Below are 19,692 nucleotides of genomic sequence, written 5' to 3' on the forward strand. Positions count from 1 at the left end.
GGTCACCACGGAGGCTCCTTTTTAGGTTTCATTGGGTTCAGGTGCCTAATTACACGCCCCAGAGTGTTAATGAGGGGAACTGCACGCGTCTGCAAACAATTGCGGCTCTCCGCCATTTCCCCCGTCATTGAGAAGTGTCCAGCTGCAGTGAGGACAGCTTTAGGCCTCAGACAGATCTGAGCACTTCAAACACTATGAGGTCCATAAACTGATGCCCCCTTCTGGAGCCCCTCCCCTGTTTCGCTGGTGAACTGATGCCCCTCATGATGATTTCAATTCCTGCACTCAAACATTTCATACAGTATTTATTAAACTTCTAAACCATCGAGGTCTCTCAGTTCTGCATACGAAGCAGTTGTTTTAATGTCATATACAGTTATATGAAAAAGTTTGTGACCCCCTCTCAGCCTGTATAATAATTGACTCTCCTTTCAACAAAAAAGATATCAGTGGTCTGTCTTTCATTTCCTAGCAACATCTGAGTACTGCGGTGTTTTCTGAACAAAGATTTTTAGTGACGCAGTATTTAGTTGTATGAAATTAAATCAAATGTGAAAACTGGCTGTGCACAAATGTGGGTCCCCTTGTCATTGTGCTGATTTGAATGCCTGTCACTGCTCAATGCTGATTGGTTGGTGTGATGAGCTCGTTACGCCTTGAACTTCATAGACAGGTGTGTCCAATCAGGAGATACTAGGGGGCTCCACCCCCTGCTCGCTTCGCTCGCCAACCCCTGGTGTTGGGAAATGACAAAGAGCGTGATGTATGAATGAGATATAGAATAGTGTGAAGGTGTAGATGATGCAAATAGAAAGCAAACAATAAAGTGTGTGGCACAGTGTAAAGCGTTATTGGAAATTTTTTTGTACACGCCTTTTAAGTGTAAAAGGTAATTTCAGGTCAGAACTTGTAAGGTCAATGAAGATGGTCATCGTCGTGATCAGGGTCAACTTTGTCAGAGCTTAGAAAGAGTTGTGTCTCTCCAGGAAGTAATGCAATGACTTGGGTATTTATGTTATCTACATTAATATTGTTTGGACATAATATAGCGCATTGTGTTAAAAGGGGCATTTGGTCTAATGAGATTGCTGTTCCAAATATCTCTGTAACTAAGTCGTCGCAGATAAAGGCTTGAGGAATTGTACTAATATCTGGGTGAGGTCTATCTGTATTGGTGAGTGTACCATCTCCCAGATGTAATAACTAATTGTTATGATCTGGATCGGGACATCGCATGTTTTGTACTAAGTGTATCTTTTGAAAGCAATGCCAATTGTCTGCGTATTTTAAGGTGCACTGAACAATAGCTGAGCGCATGGCATGTGGAACAATAGGTAAGCACTGTCTAAAATCTCCTCCTCATAAAAGTACCTTTCCTCCAAAGGGAATATTATTATTCATCAATGTTTGTAGAAGTTTATGAATGGTGTTGAGTAAGTGACTGGATGCCATTGCACATTCATCAATAATTAACAGTTTTGCAAGACGGATGTCATGTGCAGTGCCACTGTTCATGTTCATAGTGGATACCGATTTGTAGGATCTAATGCAGTTCATAAAGTTTTCACTTTCAGGTACATTGTCAGTTAGAAGGTTCTGTAGATATTCAGTATATGAATGTAAAGGAGGCAGTCTAATTTGACCCTTTTGATAACAACGTGTAAATTCATTACTTGTATTGCCAGTTGTTTCTTCAGGGAAGTTAAGTGAATGACAATGATTGCAAATGACATTCATTAATCCCAATGAATTTTCCTGAATAGTGGACTCATTATTGAATGCGTTGTCAGCCAACTGGCGTAAGTGTTTAGCAGGTGTCTGTCGTTGATGTCCGTGACGTGTATCTTTTGCTTGTGCCGTTTGAGAGGCGCGTTGTTGCATGTGTAGTATTTGGGACGTGTTGTTTTGGAGCTGTAATCGATTTGCCTCTGCTGTGTGAGAAGCCCGTTGTAGTTTACTGCGTGCATTGTTTGTATTGAGCCTTGCTCGTTTTTGTATGTCGGTCAGTTGAGCTTTCTGTTTTTGGAGCTTTGCCTGCTTGTTTTTCGGCATTCTAGATGCGCGGTGTAGACGTCTGCGTTTATTTATTTTGTCCCTTCGCTGCCGTTTACGTATGTCTGAGACGGGAGGTGTTTCATTTTGAATCCGTGCCTGTTTCGATGCAGCACTTTGACACGCGTGCTGTATGCGTGTACGTTCATTGTGTCTGTCCATATGCGCTGGTTTCTGTTTCTGTTTTGGAGCCGAGACATTTTTCTTCCGGAGGTTCAGAAGCACGTTGTATGTGCCGCTGTGTATTTTGTTTTTTCATGCGGGTTCGTGTGTTTGGTGTTTGGCCCCGTTATCGGAGCCGTATCGTTTTGTACCTGTGATCGTGTATTCATGACTTGTTTATTCTTCAGCGTGAGAAATATGGATAAGTAATAAGGAGGATCGCACTCACTGTTAATATGGAGCCTTTTCTGCAGTTGAACGGTTAATAGTGGATCAGTGTAAGGAGATCCACGTATGCTGCATAGTGTGAAGGTGTTGAGATGACGTATGTTTAATACGGACGGTTCCTTCAGAAATGGGGCTTTGGGTGTCACTTCTTATTGATGCTAGTGTGTTTGTGGGTCTGAATCGTCGTCTTTGTGAACGTTTCGTGTGCCATGTCTGTAGTCTGTCCCGTTTCGTGTCTAATGGGCTTTGTGTGGCGGTCACGGCTTCTTTTTTTTGGTGTGCTAGGAGCTTGTTGAATCCTCCTCTTTGTGTGCGTCCCGTTTCGTGTGCAATGGGATTCGGGCAGCGCTGTGTGCTTTGCCGGCGTCTGAGGAGGGGGAGGGGGAGATGTGGCTTGAAGGGGGTGGTGGGATTGGTGGGGGCGCGAGCGGCTTCTTTTTTTTTGTGTGCCAGGGACTTGTTGAATCCTCCTCTTTGTGTGTGTCCCGTCCGTTGCTTGTGGGGGGGGGGGGGTGCTTGGAGGTGGGTGTGGGATTTGTGGGGCGCGGGCGGCTTCTTTTTTTTGTGTGCTAGTTTCGTGTGCAATGGGTTTCATGCGGCGCTGTGTGCGTCGCCGGCGTTTGACTCCGTTTTTCTGTGGTCACGGCGCCTCATTTCTTGGGGCGCCTGCGCAGTACGTCTTTTGCGGCTACGGCCCATGGCCAGATGTCCCTGCGTCCATCCGGTTTAACATTCTCGGTTAGTAATATGGATAAAGGGATTTAAGGTGGTCAATTACAAGTTGTGCTTCCTTCCCTTTGACTCTCCTCTGAAGAGTGACAGCATGGGATCCTCAAAGCAACTCTCTAAATATCTGAAACAAAGATTGTTGAGTCTCCTGGTTTAGGCGAAGGCTACAAAAAGCCATCTCAGAGGTTTAAACTGTCAATTTCAACTGTAAGGAATGTCATCAGGAAATGGAAGGCCACAGGCACAGTTGCTGTTAAACCCAGCAGGTCTGGCAGGCCAAGAAAAATACAGGAGCGGCATATGAGCAGGATTGTGAGAATGGTGACAGACAACCCACAGATCACCTCCAAAGACCTGCAAGAACATCTGGCTGCAGATGGTGTATCTGTACATCATTCTACAATTCAGTGCAATTTACACAAAGAACATCTGTATGGCAAGGTGATGAGGTGATGAGAAAGAAGCCCTTTCTGCACTCACGCCACAAACTAGAGTCGCTTGTTGTATGCCAATGCTCATTTAGACAAGCCAGATTCATTTTGGAACAAAGTGCTTTGGACTGATGAGACACAAATGGAGTTATTTGGTCATAACAAAAAGCGCTTTGCATGGCGGAAGAAGAACACCGCGTTCCAAGAAAAACACCTGCTACCTACTGTCAAATTTGGTGGAGGTTCCATCATGCTGTGGGGCTGTGTGGCTAGTTCAGGGACTGGGGCCCTTGTTAAAGTCGAGGGTCGGATGAATTCAACACAATATCACCAAATTCTTCAGGATAATGTTCAAGCATCAGTCACAAAGTTGAAGTTACGCAGGGGTTGGATATTCCAACAAGACAATGACCCAAAACACAGTTGGAAATCTACAAAGGCATTCATGCAGAGGGAGAAGTACAATGTTCTGGAATGGCCGTCACAGTCCCCTGACTTGAATATCATCGAAAATCTATGGGATGATTTGAAGCAGGCTGTCCATCAAATTGAACTGAACTGGAGAGATTTGGTATGAAGAATGGTCAACAAAACCTCCATCCAGAATCAGACACTCATCAGAGGCTATAGGAGGACAGCGTCTAGAGGCTGTTAGATTTACAAAGGAGGCTCATCTAAGTATTGATGGGGTGTCCACATTTATCCACCTGTCTAATTTTGTGATGATGCATATTGCATATTTTCTGTTAATCCAATAAACTTCATGTCACTGCTGAAATCCTACTGTGTCCATAAGGCATGTCACATATTACAAGGAAGTTGCTACTTTGAAAGCTCAGCCAATGAGAAACAAAAATCCAAAGGATTAAGAGGGGTTCACAAACTTTTTCATATGACTGTATAAGAAACAAATTGAACAAAAAATCTTAATATTTTGTATTTTATAGTAGATGTTTTATATCTGCTGCGGTGGGCTGGCATCCTGCCCGGGTTTGTTTCCTGCCTTGCCCCCTGTTGGCTGGGATTGGCTCCAGCAGACCCCCGTGACCCTGTAGTTAGGTTATAACAGGTTGGAAATGGATGGATGGATGGATGTTTTATATCTGCGTTTTCCATGTCTCATTCGTGAGACTGCACTTTTTAATACGTTCGTTATATGCTGCACTCAATGGAGTAATGGCTCTGTGGCTGAGGATCTACACTGCTATTAAGAAGGTTGACCCCATATAAAAATGGGAAATGCTAAGGAAGAAGATGAAGAAGAATAAATGATATGCTGCACTCAGCTATGATTAACACCACATATTCTTATAGACTCTGAATCAAATAAATCATATAATTTATGTAAATAGTCAAAATATGCAATACTACGCACCGGACGTTTAGGAGCTCTTTAGAGAACTGTCTTAGTGTTCCTCTCTGTATCATATCATTAGTACTGTATTATTACTGGTGTACAACATTTTAATATTTATCTTAATGATGCATTAATTGTGGCGGAGTTTATGCTCCAGAGGAATGACACACTCGCCCTCAGAAGCACGAAGAGGTGTAAAGTAGTCGCACAGCTAAGACCTTCTCTGTTAGCCGAGTGGCTTTGCGTACCCGCTGGGGATGATGGCTCGCTACCTTGCAGCAAATACAAAGAGACGTTTATTACATTAGCATGACAGTTTATTATAAATTAAAAAAGCTTCACCATAAGAAATATTTTTTGCACACACGTTAATTTTGCCACCATTACTATAATAGTACATTTAGCACAAAAGTGCACCGCAAACACGGGGGCGTGGAAAGTGGGTGGAGTCAAAAGCAATGCAGGTGACAGAGGTGTCATCTTACGGGCCTCAGAATGTCTCAAGAGGCCTAAAACTGTCCTGACTGCAGCTGGACTCTATTGCCATCATTCATCCACAGTACCACGGGCACCTATGCCCACCCCATGCCTGAGTGCATTGTGTCTTACTAAAAACTTGCGCACTGCCACGGACCCCTAACTAGCATCACCACTTCTGTGCTTTGCTAAATCGATAGAAGGCCTAATCCTCTTCCCACTTCTTCCACCCATGTAGCTTTTGCTTTTTTTCAGAGGCTCTTTTAGGTGACTCGCTATCTGTAAAAGGACTACTTGCCATTGCCGCATTAAAATGAATTCTGTCTATGACTCTGCAGGCTTTTTATGGGAGGGCCTGCCGCTGGTGATGGAATGCCAGCTGCATACTATGGGTGACTCATTCCTGGTTGATGCAATTTGTCATGACATTACAATATATTCTAATACATGTGTTGTTACTGTATTTTACTTAGAAATTCATCATTTACAAAGTTTTTGTTCACCGATATTGATATCATGAAGTGAAAAAGAGACCAGACTTGTGATTCGGGCGGCTTTTGCGCAGGCGCTTTAAACATCTATCAGCGCGGGCGACACCAAAGACGCTAAACACGTCAGGCCGGACGCGCATGCGCTTTTGCACTCCCGTTGTGCTTCACTGAATCGATTCGTATGATTCATTGAAGAGACATTCAAAATGAACCAGTCGTTCGCAAATCACCCATCACTACAACTTTGATGGGTAAAAATGCCAGGTTTCAACTCAAGCCCTATTTGCGTGAAAGAAATAAATGAAGAAATAATTAAATAATACGTACAGAAATAAACAAGACAAACATATTTCATGACACGTGTACTTATTTATTACATTTTACAATGCATTAATTTTTTTTTTACTTATTTTTATTTTGTCCGAAGTATTTCTCCACTGAAGCCCTGCCGCCGCTACAACCCTGCGCGATCGGACTTTGAGACCCTGTAGCGCAGCACAACGCGCCCCTCCAAAGAGTTAAAAACATCCACACGGGGATCTGCACAACATCTGCAGCTGACTCGCAGCGGGCGCACACACGAGGACCGCTACCAATGCCATGTTTAATTCTCACTTTCCTTTCGAAAACACAGCTGGGCAGACGGGGGGGGGGGGGATTCGCGGGCCGTGGAAAGCCGTGACGCCCGCCGTACACCGCGCTGCCAAATGAGCTCACGTGCACCGGAGCGGCTGGGCCCTTCTGCCGGGCTCGGGCTGAGATAAAGCATTTCCTATAGAGACTGAGGGATCCATCAGGCCTTACAAGAAACACATGCTGGCTGACATAATACGTGGAGGAGATGCATAAGGGTCCGGAGGGAGGGCGGTGGATTCATGGAGAGCTAAGCTGAAGTTAGCAGACTGCCGGATAGGCGCGGTGCCGCGCCGCGCCATCCCGCACCGCCGCTCTCCATTGGTCTGCAGTGCGTGCACGCGCCTCACAGCTCAACGGGCTTTTAAAAAATTCGAATCCTTGCACAAGAAATTACAATGTGAGCCCACTGGAGGCGGTCAGGAGCCACTGGTGGCAGGCCGACAGGGTCTCCCCACCGTGAGCCTTATAGATGCGGGGTTGGCTACCCGCTCTAAAAATCGACAGGCGTTAAGGAGAAAGGAGCTCCATACAAGCGGTAAAGTAAGGAGCTCCATACAAGTGGAGCTCAACGGGCCCGGCTTAGGCTCTCACAACCGAATTGGTTAAGACTCCGCAGAAACAGTACAGTGACGGGGAGAGCTATCGGTCAATCAGTATAATGGCACCTAGCGAACTTTATTTGGTATAGTGCCTTTCATGATGAGCACACATAACTTACGTTAGGCAAGTACACAATACAAAGAACCACAAGACAATGGGAAAGTGTATTAAACTTAAGGCGCTTTATTAAGTACATAGGAATATCACAGAAAATCACACAAGACACCAACGACGAACATCAAGCAAAAATTTATATACGGTGCCTTTCAAAGGAAGTGTAATGATAGTTGATTACTGAAGTAAGCACCAAACTGGAGTATAATTAAACAAATAATTAAATATATATAATTAAAAAAAATACAATAGACCAAGGTAGAATAACAAACTTTCTTCTATACTTCTAACTTAACAAACTTTCTTCTATATAGTGTCTTTCAAAGTAAATATCAACCTAACCTGCTTTAAAAAGTGCATAGAAATATAATTCAAAATTGCATAAGAAAGCAAGGTAGAATATCAATATAATTTTGTTTTATATAGTGCCTTTCAAAGTATGTGCAAACCCAAGTTGCTATAGATAATGGGTAATAATACAGTAGAAAAATCACACAAGACACAAAAAGTAGAAAATCAGTCCAACTTTCTTATTTATTTTTTTCTTTCAAAATAAGTGCAAACATGAGGTGCTTTATGAAGTCAATTAGAAAATAATGCAGAATCTCACCAGACCTGAAAAGTAGAATATCAGTCCAATGTTCTTATCTGGGCGGCACGGTGGCGCAGTGGGTAGCGCTGCTGCCTCGCAGTTGGGAGATCTGGGGACCTGTGGTTCGCTTCCCGGGTCCTCTCTGCGTGGAGTTTGCATGTTCTCCCCGTGTCTGCGTGGGTTTCCTCCCACAGTCCAAAGACATGCAGGTTAGGTGGATTGGCGATTCTAAATTGGCCCTAGTGTGTGTTTGTGTGTGTCCTGTGGTGGGTTGGCACCCTGCCCGGGATTGTTTCCTGCCTTGTGCCCTGTGTTGGCTGGGATTGGCTCCAGCAGACCCCCGTGACCCTGTGTTCGGATTCAACGGGTTGGAAAATGGATGGATGGATGGATGTTCTTATCTGTAGTGCCTTTCAAAGTAAACACCAACCTAAGGTGCTTTATACATTAAATACGACTATAATAAAAACAAGTACTATAGTCCAAGGTAGAATTTCAAATTTTCTTCTATATACTGCCTTTCCAAGGTGTGTTATGATGTCAATTACAACATAATTCAAAATCTCACAAGACATCCAGGTAGAAAATCACATAAAAAAGTTTGAATATATAATGCTATAATAAAAAATTACACAAGAAATGTAAAGGAGTATATCAATCTAGCATTTTTTATGTAGTGCCTTTCAAAATAAGCACTAACGTAAGGCACTTTATGAAGTGAATAACCAAAAATCTCTCAATACAACCAGATAGAATAATCATTTTTCTACGTAGTGTCTTTCAAAATAAGGCACCAACCTAACGTGCTTTATAAAGGGAAACAGAATACAATAAAAAAATGAGACCAAGGTAGAAAATCAAACTTTGTTTGAGTGTGAATGGACCCTGTGATGGATTGGCATTCTGTTTAGATAGATAGATAGATAGATAGATAGATAGATAGATAGATAGATAGATAGATAGATAGATAGATAGATAGATAGATAGATAGATAGATAGATAGATAGATAGATAGATAGATAGATAGATAGATACTTTATTAATCCCAAGGGGAAATTCACATACTCCAGAAGCATTTTAGTTTGTGCCACCCAGTGAGTTTGCAATTCATCTACCATTAGAAGATATGTTGATTTATAAAGGTGTTGGTCAATTTGCCTTCTTTAAAAGACACTATATAGTACAAGGACTGGCTTGTGTTAGAATGGAGGATGTTGAGAGCACACGCTGGTAACAAACTGCCACATCCACCACACGACAGACCACCTGGATTGGGACGCGAGTGCAGCGGGTGACACCTCAGCACCATGGAATAGGGTGAGGTTTTTTATCATGGCTGGAGTGCCAATCCTGCCACCAACCCCCAAGTTTTCAATGTAAATTGGAGGTCCTGCTTTCTGGGCTGATGTTTGAATGCCTAGGAGTTAAATCAGTTTCTTTCACAGTCACTTTGGTTTTAATCCACTAGCTGACTTGTCTTAGTCTGCTTCAAGAACTGCTTGTAAAGTGATATGTGCTAATGGCCACTTTGAAAGACCCCCTCATCATTCAATACAGGCACTATGTGATAGATAGATAGATAGATAGATAGATAGATAGATAGATAGATAGATAGATAGATAGATAGATAGATAGATAGATAGATAGATAGATAGATAGATAGATAGATAGATAGATAGATAGATAGATAGATAGATAGATATAAGGCACTGTATAACACAGTTATATAGATCTGTCTATTTATTATATACTGCCTTTTATGCTGTACCTGTCTATTATATAGTGCCTTTCATCTATCAATCTACCAATACACTATTTATACATTTCATAGTACCTTTCCATCTATTCATCCTTTCTATAGTACCTTTTTTCTCTCATTCTACCTATTGCTTTTTATCTGTCTAGATATGTACCTGTTATGTTCAAGTTCAAGCACTTTATTGTTATTGTGTAACACAACAAAATGACTTTTTGTGACAGCCCCAAAGTGCATTTAAAGAAAAGTCAAATAATTCCAAATATGTTATATACAGTGTTAAGTGATCAAGTAACCAGAGCAAAATATTATTGCTCAAAGTACAGCAGCATAAATTGTTATTGCACCTGTTAGGGAATAGTACATTACATATTACATATTGTATTACATTAGTATATTGCACATTACAAATATAGCTTATTGCACATGTAGTGTCTTTTGGCTATCAATCTATTCATTTTATAGTGCCTTTCATCTACAAGTGGATTAATATACAGTACATAATGCAGCAGATCACTCGATTTCCTCCTTGCACTCCCGAGCCGTTCCTTGTCCTGACCTGCTCTCCAGTATCCCATCATTTCCTGCTCACTTTGTTTTCCGGTGTGCCCGCTGTGGCTGGGGCTCTCCTTAAAGAGGTGCCAAGTGTTTGTGCCATGGAAGGGGCTGTCAGTTTTTTTGGTGTGGCCCACTCATGTAAAGCCCCCACATGTTCCTCAATTCATCTCACATTATCGGCTTGTCCTTCAGCTCAGCATCACGCCATGTCCCAATAGCAGTGTTTAGGACTTTTAAATTTCTCCCTCAATGCTTAGTGGTGGTCTGCACTACTGCAGTGGGGTGGCTACATTCAGTGGTCCACTCCTTCACAGACCAATTGTGGCTTTTACATGTGGCACCCAAGGTGAACCAACAGGGACTTATAGGCAGGGGCTGAGTCTCGGTCACCTAATAATGGCAGCATCTGAACTTCCATTGAATCTGATAAACTTTCCCACTTGAGCACCGACTGACTCTTATGACTCATTTTTATTGAAAAAGCCAACGTTTACTTCTTTTTCTATTTGTTTTTTTTTAAGATTTAATCTTCTGTATCATCATCACCCCCTTCAATCTTCCCCCCGCTCTGACATGCTGGCGTCTGAGGACAACTTCAGCTGCATTGGCAACACGAGGAACTCAACGAGAAACAAGATGAGGTGTCCTTGGAGAGTGCGCTCCCACCCAGGGCCAGCGGGGGGCGTGCCACTCGGGGTCGCAGCTGCACTCCAAATTTTTCTGCTTGTTTTTAGGTTAAAAAGACAAATAAATTGGACCCGTAAAGTTTCATCAGCACATAAAGAGCAGGCTACTTAAGTCATTCACTCGGGACGACACATGCAGCCCATTATTAGAGGGGAGGCGTCTCGTTCCCAGGCTCGGTGGGCTCTGCTGTCATCTCTCATTCCCTGATGATTTACTCCCATCATTCTGGTCTGGGTTGCTCTCTGAATGATGCGAAGCCATCATCAGTGTTTAGTTTGGGGGCAGGGTGGGGTGGACTAATTAGTGCTCTGTCAATGGGGGGTCGCGGAACAGGCCTTCATTGTGGGAGGTCGAATGAGTATCATGGGGCTTGCCAGACTAGTAATGCCACCCTTAGACAAGTGAATTTCTGTCATCTGTGCCTTACTGTCACTGTGTTTCTTTATGGAATGTCTTGTGATGTGATTGGTTCTGTTGAGTTTCCTTGATTTGGAGCCTACTGTGAAAGGCGCTATATTATAACAGCACTAACTCTTGTAATCACTGGGGATGACTTTATCACTGAGTCAGCAGCACTGTGAGCTGGCAGTCTAATTTTTTCAAATATGCAGGCTCAGTGCCAGCCTGTAAAAAGGGCAAGGCTGGCAAAGTCACACAGTCAGCTCTCTGGTGTGGCATAATTAATCAGCCCACCTAAGGATAGTGAGGCATCCAAAAGAGCGATGAAATAAGCAAAAATCCATGAGGTGGCCAAACTAAGGATGTCGAGTTTCAGCCATGTGAAAAAGTAAGTACACCCCATGGAGATTGCTGAGTTCTTCAAAGTATTGGAACAGGCAAACATTTAATCTTCATGCAAACAGTGCCGGCAGATAAAGGTGATCTACCTGAACAGAAGACACATCAGATCAACATGGCGTATTCATTCTCATACTCTAAAGGAACAAAAATGCCGATTTGTCACATGGAAAAAGTAAGTCCAGCCTGTCACACACGCACATGGGAGGCAACTAAAGGGCTCAAAAGAAGGTAATTCCACGCCAGACCATGGGGTGGCAGAGTGCACTGATTCTTTCTATTTTTTTCCCTGCAGACCAACCACAGGAAATTCCACCTGGGCCTGATGATGTCAATTCCAGATCTGACCCCAATGATGTAACTTCCGGTCCCTGGTTAGGTGATAGTGGTGGGGTTTCTGGGGTGTGGGGCAATGACATCACATCCATTTCTTCTCCAGATGGTGTCATCTCCCCTGTCCGGCTTTTAAAACTGCCATATTCCTTCAGTTCTGGTTTGGACTCTTTGTTTGTAAAGATCAACAGTGATGGCCAAAAGTTTTGAGAATGACACAAGTGTTGGTTTTCACAAAGTTTGCTGCTTCCATGTTTCTAGATCTTTTTGTCACATGTTATACTGAAGTAGAATTACAAGCATTTCATAAGTTTTAAAGACTTTTATTGACTATTACATTAAGTTTATGCAAAGAGTCAATATTTGCAGTGTTGGCCCTTCTTTCTTTTACAAGCCTTCTGCAATTTGCCCTGGCATGCTGTCTGGCAATCAACTTCTGGGCCAAATCCTGACTGATGGCAGCCCATTCTTGTATAATCAATGCTTGCATTTTGTCAGAATTAGTGGGCTTTTGTTTGTCCACCCACCTCTTGAGGACTGACCACAAGTTCTCCATGGCATTAAAATCTGGGGAGTTTCCTGGCCAAGGACCCCAAATTTTGTTTCCCAAGCCACTTTAGCTTTGTGGCCCGGTGCTCCATCATGCTGGAAAAGGCATTGTTGGTCACCAAACTGTTCTTAGATGGTTGGGAGAATGTTTTAGTCCCATTCCTCATTCATGGCTGCGTCTTCTTCATCTGTCAGTATCCCAAGATGTGGCCTACTAGACATTAAAGATTTGTGTTTTCTCCACATGTTAGAAACCATTTTAAAGCCCAAGGAGCTCATTTCATAATTAAAGAACCCTTCTCAGAATTAAATCATTCTTTGTCATAGAATGATTCTGCAAGGAACCTCACATCCCAGTGAAATGCCATTAAGGAACCAGTAAAGTCAGTCTAATCACTCAGTTAGTTGCCAACATAAAGAAGGACACAAATACAATTAATGATACTTAAATGACAAAAAAAATATGTTTTTAAGCTTTTTTGTCTATATATTTTAATCCTTGTGTACCTGGGACTTTTAACAAACACTATTCCATACCTGGGGTCTTTAGAGACCTAGCATATATTTCTATTTAAATCAAGTTACAAATAACTGTAACTATCCACAATTTATTGAGACCTTTTAAATGGACACTTTGCTTCTTTGTAAACAAACTCTTAATACTTAGTTACTTTTAATTTTTAATATTCATATGTACATTCAAATGAAAACGTTTGGAAACCCCTCTTAATTCTTTGGATTTTTGTTTCTCATTGGCTGAGCTTTCAAAGTAGCAACTTCCTTTTAATATCTGACATGCCTTATGGACACAGTGGTATTTCAGCAGTGACATGAAGTTTATTGGATTAACAGAAAATACGCAATATGCATCATAACAAAATTAGACAGGTGCATAAATGTGGGCCCCCCAACAGAGATATGACATCAATACTTAGTTGAGCCTCCTTTTCAAATCTACCAGCCTCTAGACGCTGTCCTCCTATAGCCGTTGATGAGTGTCTGATTCTGGATGGAGGTATTGTTGACCATTCTTCATACAAAATCTCTCCAGTTCAGTTCAATTTGATGGACAGCCTGCTTCAAATCATCCCATACATTTTCAATGATATTCAAGTCAGGGGACTGTGACGGCCATTCCAGAACATTGTACTTCTCCCTCTGCATGAATGCCTTTGTAGATTTTGAACTGTGTTTTGGGTCATTGTCTTGTTGGAATATCCAGCCTCAGCGTAACTTCAACTGTGTGACTGATGCTTGAACATTATCCTGAAGAATTTGTTGATATTGGGTTGAATTCATCCGACCCTCGACTTTAACAAGGGCCCCAGTCCCTGAACTAGCCACACAGCCCCACAGCATGATGGAACCTCCACCAAATGTGACAGTAGGTAGCAGGTGTTTTTCTTGGAATGCGGTGTTCATCTTCAGCCATGCAAAGTGCTTTTTGTTCTGACCAAATAACAAAATTTTTGTCTCCTCAGTCCAAAGCACTTTGTTCCAAAATGAATCTGGCTTGTCTAAATGAGCATTGGCATACAACAAGCGACTGTTTGTGGTGTGAGTGCAGAAAGGGCTTCTTTCTCATCACCCTGCCATACAGATGTTCTTTGTGCAAATTGCGCTGACTTGTAGAACGATGTACAGATACACCATCTGCAGTAAAATGTTCTTGCAGGTCTTTGGAGGTGATCTGTGGGTTGTCTGTCACCATTCTCACAATCCTGCCCATATGCCACTCCTGAATTTGTCTTGGCCTGCCAGACCTGCTGGGTTTAACAGCAACTGTGTCTGTGGCCCTCCATTTCCTGATTTCATTCCTTACAGTTACAGAAACTAACAGTTTAAACCTCTGAGATGGCTTTGTGTAGCCTTCCCCTAAACCAGAAGACTCAACAATGTTTGTTTTCAGATCTTTGGAGAGTTGCTTTGAGGATCCCATGCTGTCACTCTTCAGAGGAGAGTCAAAGGGAAGGAAGCACAACTTTTAATTGACCACCTTAAATCCCTTTACATCTCATGATTGGACACACCTGTCTATGAAGTTCAAGGCTTAACGAGCTCATCACACCAATCAGCATTGAGCAGTGACAGGCGTTCAAATCAGCACAATGACAAGGGGACCCACATTTGTGCACAGCCAGTTTTTCACATTTGATTTAATTTCATACAACTAAATACTGCTTCACTAAAGATCTTTGTTCAGAAAACACTGCAGTAATCAGATGTTCCTAGGAAATGAAAGACGTACCACTGATATCTTTATTGTTGAAAGGACAGTCAATTATTATGCAGGCTCAGAGGGGGTCACAAACTTTTTCGTATGACTGTAAATCAAAGTAAATAACATTCGATCTGACCTTTATATACAAAGTGTAGTGACTGCAGCTTCCATCTAATGATAACGGAGGCAGCTTATACTGTATATATAGACCAAGCCAAAACTAAAGAAACATGCACATAATCAACATAAAAAGATATAAAAATGAGCAAATAAGACATAAAACAGTAATTTGAACACCAGCCAAGGGAGGAACCCTGGCTGAAACATGACAGATAGGCCATTGAATGTATTTCTGCTCATTTTATTGCTCGTTTTTTAAGCTAGTTTGCTAATCTTCGATGAGTCACGTCACAGACTTCATACCAGCAGCAATACGCCTGAGTAGCACCTCACGGGGATGGCCAAGTCAGACATTTTCTTTCTTTTGAAATTTTGTTTCTTTTTAGTCATTCTGATGAAATTATAATATGTGTGTATATCTATTTATTTACCTATCTATTTATGTATTTATTTATTAAAGAGCTTCTGTAAAAAGCTAAATTATCTTCTGGGGAAAAATGAAGATCTATCTATCTATCTATCTATCTATCTATCTATCTATCTATCTATCTATCTATCTATCTATCTATCTATCTATCTATCTATCTATCTATCTATCTATCTATTATATAGTGCCTTCACTCTATCTATCTATCTATCTATCTATCTATCTATCTATCTATCTATCTATCTATCTATCTATCTATCTATCTATCTATCTATCTATCTATCTATTATATAGTGCCTTTCACTCTATCTATCTATCTATCTATCTATCTATCTATCTATCTATCTATCTATCTATCTATCTATCTATCTATCTATCTATCTATTATATAGTGCCTTTCACTCTATCTATCTATCTATCTATCTATCTATCTATCTATCTATCTATCTATCTATCTATCTATCTATCTATCTATCTATCTATCTATCTATCTATCTATCTATCTTTCAATATTATATAGTGCCTTTCCTTTCATATTTATCTATCTATCTAGAAATATTTCATTAATGACCCAGTAGTGAGTTACCTAAATGTGATGAAATGAGCACAAATCCATTGGGGTGAATCCCTGGGGTTGGCTGAAGTGATCTGTACATCTTCAAGTCCTTCTGCTCCTTTTTGCTGAAGGCGCTTTTCGGTTTATTGTTTATCATTAGGGTTTAATTTCCTGCACAACTTATGGTCCAAAAATGGCATCAGCTGAAGGTTTTTCAGGTCTGGAGGACCTTAGGACATTAGCAGGAGATGAAGGTGTATCACACGGTGTATCATGTGTGTGTTTTTTTTTTTCTTGTACCGGTGAGTCTTGAGGCTCTGGACATAAAAAGAAAAAGAAAAGCTGTTAGTACTTTCAAAGTGTTCAGAAGTAATTCTAATGAACACAAAAATGATGTCTGTTGATTTTCCCAAAACGAGAGTAGAGCACAAACTAACTAATGGTAAATCAAAGCAAAACAAAACATTTCCATTATTTATAAGTGAAGTCAAAACAGGAGTGAAAACTGAGAAAATCCAGCAGGCATTTACATTGGAGACGCACACAAACCCACCAGACGTTTTTTTAGTGTCACAGTGAATCAGCGCAGGGTTTGTGGGCTTATGAAGTCCCAGACGCCGCCCTCATATCAAGGCGCTTATTAGCTTAATGCAAGATAGCTAAACAACAAACTCCAACTCATTAGGAGACGACACCATCCTGACAGAATTAGCAGCTCCTCTGTCTCTTTTCCAGCTCCACTATGTGACTCTGATCCTCTGCAATGTTCACAAGAACTTGACCTTCTTCAAAGGAGTTTCACACCAGATGTTCACTATAGAGGTCGGGGGGGCTGTTGTGGGGAGGGGGGCCGATAGGACTGCTGTCTCTTCTTTGTATGGAAATCTGGTTAGCAGACAGGAATGTGCAAAAACTGAAGCTGTACACTCCCCGCCCCCCCACACACCCCAAACACCCCCCTCCAGCACCCCCACTGACCGGCTTACTCATCTGCTCCCTGTGGTGGTCTTCTATCCTGTGGATTAATTAGCCAGGTGGAGCACATAACCAAACTGAAGGGGTAACATGTCTGGTCTACTAAAAGCCCACGGTGTCTTTGGGATTAGCGTGTCGCTGAGACATCCCGTCACACACGTGTGCATGGGGGGGAGGTCAGCTAATTGGCTCAAAAGAAGGTAAATTGCATGCCAGGCCCTGGGGGGCACAGTGCAATAATCTCTTCTCTTTTATCCCTGCAGACCAATCATGGGAAATTCTGCCTGGACCCGATGACGCCATTTCCTGTTCCTGGCTCGATGACATCACTTCCCCTGACCGGCCTTAAAAACACGCCATCTTCCTTCTGTTAATCAGTTCAGTTCTGAACTTGAATCTCTACACAACTTTGCATCCAGTTTACTACATTTGCAGCCTTATTTCAAATATACGGGTGGCTGCCCCAAACCGTTTTTGTGTGTCCACAGCAGCATCCAAAATTTATATGGAAGAACTTCCGGGCTCAAGACTCTTAAGCACAGACCCACTCATCATCACCCATGTTATTCTTGCCCTACCCAATTCTCTATTGTCTGTGTGATTTTAAGCCCACCATGTTATCACAGCCCAAGCAATCCAACCATCCATTTTCCAAACCTGCTTTATCTTGAGCAGGGTGATGGGGAAACTGGGACCCATCCCAGCAAAGATGGCAGGAACAGTCATGAGACAGGACCCCAGTCCATCGCAAGGTGAGCACACACAGGACCGGATTAAGACGAAATTGGGCCTGATGCTGCACCGCAAAAAAGGCCTATTTTTTCATGCCATTGGTGCATTCGACACTCACCGTACATGCGCACTCAGACCGACCAAGGAGTCTTAATTGCATGCGACGTAACCACCCAGCCTTTATTGAACATGAATAATAATAACGACGTAGTATTGTAACAACTCGAGATTAACATCAAACTTGGCACACCTATCCTTGGCCAGTTTCGCCCATTCCTCTTTGCAGCACCTCTCAAGCTCTATCAGGTTGGATGGGAAGCGTCGGTGCACAGCCATTTTAAGATCTCTCCAGAGATGTTCAATCAGATTCAAGTCTGGGCTCTGGCTGGGCCACTCAAGGACATTCACAGAGTTGTCCTGAAGCCACTCCTTTGATATCTTGGCTGTGTGCTTAGGGTCGTTGTCCTGCTGAAAGATGAACCATCGCCCCAGTCTGAAGTCAAGAGCGCTCTGGAGCAGGTTTTCATCCAGGATGTCTCTGTACATTGCTGCAGTCATCTTTCCCTGACTAGTTTCCCAGGCCCTGCCGCTGAAAAACATCCGCACAGCATGATGCTGCCACCACCATGCTTCACTGTAGGGATGGTATTGGCCTGGTGATGAGCGGTGCCTGGTTTCCTCCAAACGTGACGCCTGGCATTCACACCAAAGAGTTCAATCTTTGTCTCATCAGACCAGAGAATTTTCTTTCTCATGGTCTGAGAGTCCTTCAGGTGCCTTTTGGCAAACTCCAGGCGGGCTGCCATGTGCCTTTTACTAAGGAGTGGCTTCCGTCTGGCCACTCTACCATACAGACCTGATTGATGGATTGCTGCAGAGATGGTTGTCCTTCTGGAAGGTTCTCCTCTCTCCACAGAGGACCTCTGGAGCTCTGACAGATTGACCATTGGGTTCTTGGTCACCTCCCTGACTAAGACCCTTCTCCCCCGATCGCTCAGTTTAGATGGCCGGCCATCTCTACGAAGAGTCCTGGTGGTTTTGAACTTCTTCCACTTACGGATGATGGAGGCCACTGTGCTCATTGGGACCTTCAAAGCAGCAGAAATTTTTCTGTAACCTTCCCTAGTTATGTGCCTCAAGACAATCCTGTCTCGGAGGTCTACGGACAATTCCTTTGACTTCATGCTTGGTTTGTGCTCTGACATGAACTGTCAACTGTGGGACCTTCTATAGACAGGTGTGTGCCTTTCCAAATCAGGTCCAGTCAACTGAATTTACCACAGGTGGACTCCAATGAAGCTGCAGAAACATCTCAAGGATGATCAGGGGAAACAGGATGCACCTGAGCTCAATTTCAAGCTTCACAGCAAAGGCCGTGAATACTTATGGACATGTGCCTTCTCAATTTTTTTATTTTGAATAAATTTGCAAAAACCTCAAGTAAACTTTTTTCACGTTGTCATTATGGGGTGTTGTGTGTAGAATTCTGAAGAAAAAAATGAATTTCATCCATTTTGGAATAAGGCTGTAACATAAGAAAATGTGGATAAAGTGATGCGCTGTGAATACTTTCTGGATGCACTGTAAACGCTGATGCTGGTAGGTGAGTCTGGATCCCAGGGACATTGATGCTGATTCACTAGGGGGCACCATAGGTCACGACTTGGCTGCTCAATGAATGTATGGCATGGACTGATCATGTCCGGCATGCTGGCAAATTGCACTTGGAAACGACTATAGCCCATTGTGGCGTTCCATGAATGTACATCGCCGAATATACTCGGCTCTGGCGTACTGGCAAATTGTTTTGGGAACCGGCGGTTTAAGGGTTAAAGAGGACCACATCCATTGCATACCTCGTGAACAAAGAACATAAAGGGTTCGACATAAAGAGTTAGGGTGTCAGATGATGATTCCTGTAAAATTGATGGAAAGAAAAAATAAGAAAAAGGTCTGAACAGCAATCGAGGTAAAGTCAAAACGAGACTGAGCAGAGATGGTGGTGGGGCCTGATATAAGGCAGAAAAGCTTGAAGGGACGGGTTCAGGCAACCAGAAATCACAAGTCAGACTTTCTCATGCCGTTGATATTCGGATCTGCAAGGTAGAAGA

The sequence above is a fragment of the Erpetoichthys calabaricus genome, chromosome 9 (assembly GCF_900747795.2).
Source record: "Erpetoichthys calabaricus chromosome 9, fErpCal1.3, whole genome shotgun sequence".
NCBI classification, from domain to species: domain Eukaryota; kingdom Metazoa; phylum Chordata; class Cladistia; order Polypteriformes; family Polypteridae; genus Erpetoichthys; species Erpetoichthys calabaricus.